Raw genomic sequence first — 12,829 nt, 5'->3', positions numbered from 1 at the left:
CGGCATTACCATTTTGTGCATCTACATTGTCAATCACATTTAGTGGTTTATACTAGCTACTCATCTCATCAAAAACAACATCTCTGCTCACTGTAAACTTACGAGTAGAAGGGTTATAGCATCTATACCATTTTTGCTACAGAGAATAACCAATAAAGATGCACTTCTCAGCTTTTGGATCTAGCTTGGATCTCAACTCATCTGGCACATGAACATAGGCAATGCAACCAAAAATCTTCAAATGAGAAATATCTGGTTTCCTACCAGTATACCTCTCCTTTGGAGTCATCCCATGTATTGCTGCAGTGGGAGTCTTGTTCATTATATAGACTGCTGTAGCAACAACTGCTTCAACCTAGTAAAAATCTCGCAAGTCTTTTTCGTTGAGCATGGCACGAGATACCTCTCCAATATGCATGTTTTTCCTTTTTGCAATTCCATTTTTTTGTGGGGTATGACTGCATGAATATTGCTGCTTTATGCCATGCTCCTGCAGGAACCTTGCAAACTCATTTGAGAGGTACTCTCCCCCTCCATCTGACCTTAGACATTTTATTTGCAGGCTTGTTTCTTTTTCAACCATAGCTTTAAGAGTTTTGAAATGCCCAAAAACTTCACTTTTGTTTTTCATAAAATACACCCAAACTTTTTTGCTATAGTCATCAATAAAAGTGACAAAATAATGACAACCTCCAAGAGATGCAGCCTTAGTAGTCCACACATTAGAGTGGATTAATTCCAATGGCTTCTTACTCTCTTGAACATGTCTAGGAAATGGTTTCCTTGCCTGTTTTCCAAACGGACAGGCTTCACATACCTTATGCATTTCTGTAACCTTGAATTTAGGTAGTCCTATAACAATATTTTGGGCATGCATTGATTTAAGTCAATGTACATTAACATGACCAATGCGTTTATGCTAGATATCAATATTTGCAACTACACCGGTCCCATGTGCAAACATTGCTGCACTCAATTCACGCATGTCTGCATCCAATGTAAACATTCTGCCCTTCTTCTTTCCTTTTGCTATCAAGCGACCTTTATTTTTCATATCCTCAACAAAGCATCCGTGAGGTTTAAATGTGACCTACAAGCCCTACTCAACCATTTGACCAACACAAACCAGATTCTTCGTGATATTCAGGACATGAAATACATCTGACAGGTATTTCTTTTTCCCATCATGCATAGACAAAGGAATTTTTCCAATCTGCACAATAGGATGTGCAGTATCATCACCAGTCTCCACAAATCCTGGTTTTTTCATTTTTCTTGCATCCTACATCCATTCTGCATGACCTGTCATGTGGTTTGATGCACCTGAGTCAACATACCACACATCGTTGCTTTCTTCTGCACTTGTCACAGAATTGTTCATGTGCTGCACCATAAACAAATGCTCATTTCTGTCATCACCCTGTCTAGTAGAAGTGTGCATAATTTCCTTGTTGCAATTTTCCATTCATGATGTCATTCTGCTTTTTATAGCAGTCTTTAGCCATATGACCCATTTTTCCACAGTAGTAGCATTCAACATTGCTGTTTGCATTTTGGCCTCTTTGCCATCCACCATGACCTCTTCGGCTCCCCCTGCCTCTAGAGTTACCACGTCCTCCTCCATAGGACTGGTTTTCTTGAGTTTGCTGCATATTCTGATTTCTACCACGACCTCCAGATCGGCCTCCTCTACCTCTGCCTCTACCTCTTCCAGCATTTGAGTAGAAGACAGTTTCTTTTGAAGTTCCTCCTGAAGAAGATGCACCACCATTTCTCAGCTCCTCAAAAATTAGAAGAGCAATCAACTCCTCAAAATCATGAAATCTTTCACAAACTGAAATGGATGTCCGAAACTGTGCATAATCCTTTCCTAGACCATTCAAGGTCACAGAAACTAAATCATCATCTTCCACTAGCGACCCAATGGAAGCAAGTGCATCTGCAATCTTCTTCACCTTCATGTGGTAGTCATTGACACTCATACTTTCTCTTTGCACATTATGCAACTCTTGCTTGAGTTGCATTTTCCTGGCTTGCGTATTTGTGTTATACATTTTTGACAAAGTATCCCATGCCTCCTTTGGCATACTTGCATGCTGAATATGCACAATCATAGAGGCTGAAATACTGATAGACATCTAGTACATAACTTTCCTGGCTCTCTCATGCCATGCTTTAAATGCTTGCATTTGCTGTTGATTGGGAACATAAGAAAGAACTGGTTCTTCTTCATTTCCTGTAACAAATTCCCAATATCCTTTCCCCATAAGGAAATTCATCATTCTAAACTTCCATGCTTGGAAGTTGTTCTTATCAAGCTTTTCAGTTATAATCTGTGAAAGAGAATCAGACGCCATTACAAAACACTGCAAAAATTTCTGTCACTGCAAAAAACACAGCTTCACCCTCACAAGGGCAAATCTGCAAAACTAGCAAAAGTGGTATTTGACCACACAGTCACTTCCTAGTGACAATTTTGCATAAACAGGAAACAAGGATGATTCTGTAACTCCCAATGTCTCTGCACACAAGTATACGATGCAATTTCTGTGGTAACTTTTCACCGACCTGTAGAACAGTGGTCGCACAGCATAAAACAGGGCCTTTTCCTGAGTGGGTGTAGAAAACTTCCGCCTCCAAAACACGCCCCGAAATGGCCTCAAATCAAAAAAACAGAGCAACCCAGGGCTAAATCCCTATCCTGCGGCATATTTTTCCCTCTTGCTACACCGCGAAGGGCATCTCAATCTGAGACAATGCACTCTTGCACTTTCCGGCTGTGCTACCTGCAGAGACTTGCTCCCAAAATAGAAAAATGAAAGCAACACTGGTCCTCTTACCAGAACACCGCGAACTTGGCTTGCTTTCTTGAGCTCCTTACCACGAAAAAGGCTCTGATACCATGTCAAGATTGTGGGAGAGAAGAAAGGAGTCTCACTTGTAGCTTTCTTGCTTGCACAATGGGGGAATACACACAAGGGTGGAGGCTGAAAACAATTTTCCTCTTCTTAGTTGTGCCAGCCAAAAAGAACTCTCGTACATAGAAATAGAAGAACCCTATATATGGGTCTCAAACCAAACTCAACTAACTAAGGTGGCATACTAACTGAGCCACGAACTAGAGTAGATAAGGATAGCTGTCATCTAGCTATTATTCATGGGCGATGTACCAATCGCATTTGCAACTGACAAGTCGCTGACATAAATGCACAACGGTCACCCTGGCATATCACAAGTGGAGCTTGATATCTCAACAACAGGTTGTCAGGAGTTGCCGGCCAATGCGGGATGTCAAGCCGGATGCACAAGATTTTTCAGCACCTCAATTTGGACACCGAACGGGGAAATGGCTAAGGAACCGGTCCAAGATGCAAAGGGGTGGACAAAATTTGGGCAAAATGGGCAAGTGAGCTTTGGGAGCCCAAACTTTAAATGTCACATGAAAAAGAAGGAACTATGTATGCATCAAAACGTGGAGAGAGGAAGCGCCATCAGGCGTCGAAAAATGCACTCATGTCCTTGATGGATCAATCTCCTGCCTGCACACAAACCCCCCAAGTGATCATGGGGCTTGATTCCCTCCTGTATGCTGACTCTATCACCGCCTCTCACTCGCACAATGATGGCCTAGATGAAGATCTCTGATTTTATTCTTTCTCTCTCCTCCCTCTCTCTCCCTTAAGGGGATGTTCTTGTGTGGAAGAAAACAATGAAGAATGGTGGAGGAAAGCTTGTCCAGATGAGACCGGATTGCTTCTGGATGAATGAAGAAATGAAGAGTGTTGTTCTTGAAGATGTTGAGCATTAAATGCATGCTGGAAATCAGTCCCGTAATCAAGACCAAGAAACCAAGACCTGAAAATAAGCGGTAATGCTATTTTTATGAAGAAAAATGATCTTGTTATGCTATTTACTTTATGAAACTTTGTTCATATGGGATGAAATTTCATTATAATATTTTGTGCCATGATTTTCAACTGTTTGCAACCTGAAAATCAGAAAATATAAGGCTACATGGCCGGAATTAGTGTTAAAATACATGGAAAACACGCGTTTTAAGGGTAAAATTGGGGGTTTTGCTATATAAATGAGAAATATGATATGTCACACCAACTAAATTTCAGTTTTTGCTATCAATGAACCTAAGGGCCATAGCCCATAGTCAATTTTCATTTTCAATCATCATTTATTCAAGAAAAATAGGAAAAAATATCAAAAAATAAAAAAAAATGGGTTTAAAATTAGGAAAAAATGGAAAACAGGCTGAGGAAAATTAAGAAAATTTATATCTATGTTTGTGCAATGTATAACGATGGCAAAGCACGAGGTTGCCCTTGTTTTGTCCCCGTTTCTATGTTTTGTATATATTTAGCGGGTTTTTACTATCTAACCGATCAATAATGCAAAATACTAAGAGTTGGATGAAGAGGGGCTGAAACACTGAAAGATAAAGAAAAGATTTGATTTATGCATTACACTTGGCATATAGGAAATGGTTTGAATAAAGAGGACGGTAGCATGAGCATATGGCTCGGTGCCTCCTTTTAATGCAGCATGCATTAGTGAAATTCATGGAAAGAATGTTTTATACACTATGCACGATGCTTATCTTTCTTTTGTCTGAGCATATAGCCATACACGATTTGCATTAAGCATAATAATTAAAAGGTATCAGAAAAACCTCATGGATGCATGGCACTTGTCTTCCTTAGGTTGTGACCAATGATGAGCGTGAGAGGATGTCCTAAGCTATAGGTTAGCTGTTGGTATGCCTTTTGAATTGAGGGACGGGCTGTTTGAAGAGCTACAAAAGTTACGAAAAGCTAGTTTAATCTTCCATGTTCAGCACACAGAATGGTGTTCAACAGTTGTCATCAGGAAGAAGAAAAAAACTAGATCCGGTTATGTGTAGATTTTGGAGAGCTGAATAAGCAGACGGTTAAGGATTACTACCTGTTGCCATTTATTGACTAGATTTTGGATCAATTAGCGGGTAGGGAGATATATTCGTTTATGAATTGCTTTGCAGGATACAACCAGATGGCAATTGCAAAAGAGGACAAGTTGAAAACAACTTTTATTACTGTCTTTGGTACTTTTGCGTATCATGTGATGGCCTTTGGTTTGTGCAATGCACCTGGATCGTGGCAACGAACATCAGACAAGACCTTTGGTGACATGTCCCCAGATGAGTTGAAAGTATTTATTGATGACCTGGGGGCAGCCACTGTAAGGAAAAGGATGTTGGTTATCTTAATAAAATGCTTTGAGCGTTGCAAACAATTTTGTATCGCTCTTAACCCACGAAAGTGCATCTTTGGAGTGCCTTATGGGCTATTGCTAGGTCATGTGGTCAGTTCAGTAGGGATCACAACTGACCCTGAAAAGATCAAGGTCATAGTTGCTATGAGTCCACCACGCACTCCGAAAGAGGTTCATAGCTTTCTGTCGATAGGGTACTATCGACAGTTTATAAATGCCTTGGCAGAAAGGGCGTTGCCATTAACGAATTTATTATCCTTTAGTTGTTCATTTGAATGGAGCGACCCTTGTAAGGTAGCTTTCGAGGATGTGAAACAGGAGTTAGTAAAAGCACCCATTTTAAACGAACCTAAAAGAGGTGAGGTATTTTATATATTTTCAGCCACCATGCATAGTATAAGCTGCTGTTTAGCCCAAATCTGGGAGGACAAGTGATCTCATCCGATAGCTTTTGCTAGTCAAAAATTGGGCATTTCAGAGATCAATTATACCTACATGGAGAAGCTGTGTCTTGCAATGGTCTTTGGGACTAAGAAATTCAGGCACTACATCCTCTATGAGAAGGTAGTTTTCTATATGAAGGCGGAAGGGCTTAGGTTGCTTATGAATAAGCCACAGCTGCCTGATCGTTTGGAAAAGTCATTAATCACTTTATAGGAGTTCGATTATGAGATTAAGAGTAAGCCACCGAGGCTACAGGGTATTGTGGAATGCCTTGTGGATTTTGAGGAGCCGAAAGAGACTTTGGCTGAAGGAAGTGATATTGAGGAAATGTTTAAAATTGATATAGCTTCTATCCCACCTTGGTATGCTGCTATTACGCATTATCTATCAACAGGAGCGACAGGAGCTGGTTTATCAAAGTCTGAAAAGAAAAAAATCAAACAGTAAGCTTTGAAGTTTTCCTTGATCGCAAGGACACTATATCAGCAGGGTGTTGATGATATCTACCGCCAATGTGTGATGCCTAATGAGGTTCCTTTTATCTTGGAGGAGTGTCATGACTCTACATGTGGAGGGCACTTCGCTGGATGGTTGACAACGCAAAAAGCTTTAAGAGCTGGATATTGGTGGCTGTCCATCTTCCAAGATTCTTTTGAGTATGTTAAAAGATGTAATACTTGTCAAAGGCATGACAGTAGAGAGAATAGGAAATGCCCACTTATGCCTATCATGGCTATCCTTCCATTTGAGAAGTGGGGCATTGATTTTGTAGGTCCTATTACCCCGTCGTCTACTACCCAGAAGAGATACATTATAGTAGCCACTGATTATTTCACAAAATGGTCAGAAGCGCGGGCGACGAGGCAGGACAATGCAAAAGAGATTGCAAGTCTCCTTTTAGAGCAGATTATCTGCCGGTTTGGTCCACCAAAAGAATTAGTGTCGGACCGTGGAACCCATTTTCTAAATAAGGTGATCAAAAGCTTGATTGAAGCTTGGCAAATCAAGCATAATAAAACGACTCCTTATAATGTGCAAGCAAACGGACAAGTTCAAAGTACTAATAAACAGCTTGTGGGGGTCTTGTCTAAAATAGTCTCTGAGAAGAAACGAGACTGGGACAGGAAGTTGTATGTGGCAGTATGGGCGTACAATACAACATTCAAGTGAGCCATCGACCATACTCCATTTAAATTGGTTTATGGGGAAGAGTGTGTGTTACCCCTCGAAATTGAGTTGCCAACCATACGGTTTGCAATTAACCATTCTTTGGGAGATGAGGATTCCCTTTTTGAATGTTTCACGACCATAGCCCACCTGGATGGGCTGAAGTTGCAGAGCTTACTACACCAGGAGGTAGCCAAAAGTCGGATGAAGCAGTTGCATGACCTTAGAGCGAAGAAGTATATCTTTAAAAAATGGCAATTAGTTTTGTATTATGATGCATTTAGGGAGCTATTTCCAGGGAAGCTGGAACCTAAATGGGATGGCCCCTACAAGATTGTGAGGCTAGGGAAAAATAGGTCTACGGCTCTATTAGCTGATCTACAGGGAGTAGGGTTTAAGAATAAGGGTAATCTTAATAAGATTAAACCTTATTATTTCTAAGTATGCTAATACAAAAGAAATGCATTGCAGGTCTGTGTTGGGGATGGTTTGAAACCTACAAAAGAGCTTAAAAGCTAGTTGATGGGGCAGTTAATTCCTTATTTGGAGCACCCATATCTGGAGCAGAGATATCATCAGGGAAACTCATCTGGTGGAGCAAAGGATACAAAGTGATTGAGCAAGAAGACGAAACCTTTGTGTGGGAGATTAAAGTCTTCTGCCATCACTGCTTATGACTGTTGACAAGTATCCCTATTGAGTTCAATGAAGAAGGTGGGATGGAGCCGTCAGTTTATCCTCTAAACATGCTAAATTTTGATTATCATAATCACGAGTAGAGGAGTTCGTGATGGCAGGCTGTGTAAACCCATTGTGGACGTATACATTATATTTTGATGGAGCGTCCAGGGGCCCTAATAAAAAAGGGAGTGTTGGAGTAGTAATCCGAGATCCCCAACCTAGAGTTACGATAAAGTTAGCTGCTTATCTCGGGGTAGGATTCACTAACAATATGGCGGAGTATAAAGCCTTGATTATGGGAATGCATATTGCCAAACAAGGTGGTATTCGTCGATTGTTAGTAAAAGGGGGATTCCCTGTTGATCCTGAATCAGCTAGATAGGACATACACAGTGCGGAATCCCATTCTCTATATGTATCATCGAACTGCGATGACCCTACTTGAGGAGTTTGAGAGAGTGTCTTTTCAGTTGATTCCACGTTACTGGAATCAATTTGCGGATTCATTGACAAATATTGCTTATGAGGAAGACCTCTTCTTCAATTATGGTCCTAGTTTGGATATTGTTATCAATGATGAAACAGGACCTGGTCATTTGTGAGGAATGTTATCAGAGCATGCAATATATGGTAGACGATGGTTGATATGGGTGATGCAAAGAGTAGCTGAGACCAATCTATCGTTGTTATCCTGGACCCATAGGTTGATTAGACAACATATTATGCGTACGCCTCTTTCTATATATGCAGGAGGGATGGGTCATAATCTTATGCATTTAGTTTAGGGCTACGAGCCCTGTGTTTTCCTCCTTGGAAAGGATTGCATTATTATATATTTGTATTCTTTCAGGGAGGGATGTGTCGGTACTATTGTGTTTTATTTCATTAGGCCAAGAGGGCCTATTTTGCGAGGTTTTGAATGTTTTATTTTATTAGGCCAAGAGGGCCCGTTTTGTGAGGTTTTGAATGCTCTATTTCATTAGGCCAAGAGGGCCCGTTTTGCGAGGTTTTGAATGTTCTATTTCATTAGGCCACGAGGGCCGATTAAGTTTTGTGGTGAAGTGCTTTATTTCATTAGGCCACGAGGGCCGATTAAGTTTTGTGGTGAAGTGCTTTATTTCATTAGGCCAAGAGGTCCAGTTATCTGTTTAGTGCAGGTGTAGTTAATGGGTTTTTGTTTTAGTTCTGTGCTAGACAGGTTCAAAGAAGAGCTTGGAAGGAGTGTTTTGTTGCCCGGAAGCTTCTTTTGGCCCTATCCAGGTGATATCCCTCCTTTATGAGTACAATGTTTTATGTTATATGCATTTGTGTATTGGTAAGGGATTTTTCTTTTCTTGTTGGGGACCGAAGTCCAAGGCATGAAGTCCCAGGTTTAGGTTCAGTATGTTTGAGGGAGGTCTGAGTAGTCGTTGCCTCTTGTAAAGACATTGTCAGTCATTGAAAGACCTATTTTAGAAGGGAGTTCTAGTGACCCTCTTCTGCTAGCCTGGTAGGCAGCCATTCTAGGAGTTCTTGTTAGTTGTGAGGTAGTTAGAGAAGCCTGCCAGAAGAAAAATAAATATGATAAAGGAAAAGAAACCTTGAATATCTTACAGACAATAAATATATATAGAGGTGTGTAAAAAGGGGTTCTAACCCCTATAAAAGTAGAAAAGAAAAGAAAGGAAAATTTATAAGTAGTTGATCATCGCCTTGTGAAAGCCTGGTAGGTTCCTCGGAACGAGTCAGACCCGGGGCCGATGCCTTGTCTTCCTAGGGGTGGCATCTTGCTAGAAGAAAAGAGGAAATTAAGGAAGGTTAGAGTGAAAATAAAAGTGAGCGTTAGAAAAGGATTAAGTGTCGCCTTGCGAGGACTTGGTAGGTTCTTGGATACCGAGATAGGACCTGAGGCCGATGCTCTGTTCTCCTTGGGTCACTACGCTCAGCTCCCTCCTTTTTACATGCCCGAGTATGGAAAAATAAAAACCCTAAAAGAAGAAATGTGCTAAAAGAAAATACTTCTTGATCAGGCTATAGGAGTCATCGCCTAGTAGGAGTTCTTGGTTGTGTTGTCCTTAGTTAGGTAGGTAGTTCAGACCACCACTTAGGGCAACCTCTTTGACAGTTCTTTTTTGTTTGGCCGTGTTGGAGCAGTTGGTTGGTGACTAGCTTTGGACCTTCTATCAGATTATGCTAGGCCTACTCCTTGTGGATGTCATGCCTTAGTTTTGTCAGGGGGTATGGTGAGTATTGTGCTGTGTTTAAGTGTGTATCTATTTTGTATCAGCTTGATGCTTCCTTTGGTTGTTTTGTGTAGATCTACTGTGGGATTCGACGGGCTGAGTTACCCTATCCCGTGGTCGCCAATGAGAGTGGAGTTTTGAGGCCGATAAGTGCTTAAAAATAGCTAAAAATTACGAATATCAAGGAAAAAATATTCAATGTCGAAGGTGGCAGCTCCAGCGAACGATTTTAAGCGTCAAGTGCTTTAAAGGCACCCGAGAAATACTTCTTGATTTTTGATAAATTTTCAAATTGAGGGACGGGTTGTCAGGAGTTGCCGACCAATGCAGGATGTCAAGCCGACGCCTAAGATTTTTCAGCACTCGATTTGGACACCGGACGGGGAAATGGCCAAGGAATCGGTCAAGATGCGAAGGGGTGGACAAAATTTGGGCAAAATGGGCGAGTGACCTTTAGGAGCCCAAACTTTAAATGTCACATGAAAAAGAAGAAACTATCCATGCATCAAAACGTGGAGAGAGGAGGCGCCATCAGGAGCCAAAAAATGCGCTCATGTCCTTAATGGATCAATCTCCTGCCTGCACACAACCCCCCCCAAGTGATAATGGGGCTTGATTCCCTCTTGTATGCTGACTCTATCGCCGCCTCTCGCTCGCACAATGATGGCCTGGATGAAGATCTCTGATTTTAGTATTTCTCTCTCCTCCCTCTCTCTCCCTTAAGGGGCTGTTCTTGTGTGGAAGAAGACAATGAAGAATGGTGGAGGAAAGCTTGTCCGGATGAGACGGGATTGCTTCCGGATGAATGAAGACATGAAGAGTGCTATTCTTGAAGATGTTGAGCATTAAATGCATGTTGGAAATCAGTCCCGTAATCAAGACCAAGAAACCGAGACCCGAAAATAAGGGGTAATGCTATTTTTATGAAGAAAAATGATCTTGTTATGCTATTTACTTTATGAAACTTTGTTCATATGGGATGAAAGTTCATTATAATATTTTTTGCCATGAGTTTCAACTGTTTGCAACCTGAAAATCAGAAAATATAAGGCTACATGGCCGGAATTAGTGTTAAAATACATGGAAAACACACGTTTTAAGGGTAGAATTGGGGGTTTTGCTATATAAATGAGAAATATGATATGTCACACCAACTAAATTTGAGTTTTTGCTATCAATGAACCTAAGGGCCATAGCCCACAGTCAATTTTTATTTTCAGTCATCATTTATTAAAGAAAAATAGGAAAAAATACCAAAAAATGGAAAAAATGGGTTTAAAATTAGGAAAAAATAGAAAAAGGGCTGAGGAAAATTAGGAAAAATTATATCTATGTTTGTGCAATGTATAACGATGGCAAAGCATGAGGTTGGCCTTGTTTTGTCCCTGTTTCTATGTTTTGTGTGTATTTAGCGGGTTTTTAAAAGAGGAAAATGCATAGAAATCCTATCTAACTGATCAATAATGCAAAATACTAAGAGTTGGATGAAGAGGGGCTGAAACACTGAAAGATAAAGAAATAATTTGATTTATGCATTGCACTTGGCATATAAGAAACGGTTTGAATAAAGAGGATGGTAGCATGAGCATATGGCTCGGTGCCTCCTTTCAACGCAGCACGCGTTAGTGAAATTCATGGAAAGAATGCTTTATACACTATGCACGATGCTGATATTTCTTTTGTCTGAGCATATAGCCATACATGATTTGCATTAAGCATAATAATTAAAAGGTATAAGAAAAACCTCCTGGATGCATGGAACTTGTCTTCCTTAGGTTGTGATCAACGATGAGCGTGAGAGGATATCCTAAGCTATAGGTTAGTCGTTGGGTCCTAACGGGAAATTGTAGTGAGGAATGGTACATCCTGGAACGTAAAATATTGGTACCTTGAGAGGAGTTTGTGTTCGTTTGTGTTATATGTTTAGCAACGCATCAAAGGGCCAATCCCTGCGATGTAGGAGAGCTGCAGTGGGGCTCCAACTATTAGTCGGTGGAGTGCCTCCATATGTGTGTGATCATGGCAATGCCTACGTACTTTGGGTTCTCCCTTTGAGGAGTTTAAGGGAAATTTTGGACTATAAACTATAAATGGATAGATTGAGCTTTAGGGCAGGTTGGCCTTTAGCATTAGATTGACGCTTTTGGTCCGCGAGGCCGTGAGGGTGTTTGTGTGTCATGAGCATGAGGTCCCGCTAGTGCTATACCCAGTGCCGTCCCATTTCAGGTCCCATCACCTAGCAAGCTCCAGCAAGGAGCTTGCCTACTTACTAATCCCCTCTTCCTCCAGCTCGACAGTCAGGTGGAGGAGAGGGGAAATTTTTAAAAAAAATTTTGCTTTTATATTTAAGAAAAATTATCCCTATGCTCCAATAGAAGTAGTTCACGTGTGATTGGTAGTGTTGGGTATATTACACCTCCATTAAAACGGGCAAGCTTACAGCCATCTCATTGCTCTCTGTGCTCTGATCAAGAATCTCCCTCTCTCTCTCCAAATGGGTTTGAATTAGAGAGGCATCGAGCAAAAATGAGAACACAATATTAGTGAGTTTGGGCATCTCCCAATTCCCATTTTTTGAATACTAAAAAGGTGGCACTCGGATAATATGTATATAAGTTTCTCAAAACCATATGATGTGACTTACCATTGGAAAGTGCTTGAAAAATGAAATCTATTGAGCTATAGAGCACTCGATTTGGAGTTATAGTGTACAAGTTATGAAAAATCCAAAGATTTGACAACGTGCCTCAAACTTATGGGAAATTCCCATATTCACCAATATGGTGTTGGAGGCGCATCGACACTTCCCTCTATTTGACAGTTTCTACATTAGTTTCAAGGCTTTTATTAAGCCTAATTTTTAAAACATTAAAATAACTTATTCATCTTTTTTGTTCACACTATCCCGCAAGTGGATATTTCTGTTTTGAGGGAGCAAACGAACTTCGATTTGCAATCCATTTGGATAGCAGTCTTCTTGGCGTCGAACTCCATCAACTTGGCCTCTCTCACACACTTTACGGCTTCTCGATCCGATAACTGCTTTAAAATTC

The sequence above is a fragment of the Lygodium microphyllum genome, chromosome 7 (genome assembly GCF_053477565.2).
Source record: "Lygodium microphyllum isolate KBCC chromosome 7, Lygodium_microphyllum_v1.1.10, whole genome shotgun sequence".
NCBI classification, from domain to species: Eukaryota; Viridiplantae; Streptophyta; class Polypodiopsida; order Schizaeales; family Lygodiaceae; genus Lygodium; species Lygodium microphyllum.
This window is presented reverse-complemented; position numbering follows the sequence as displayed.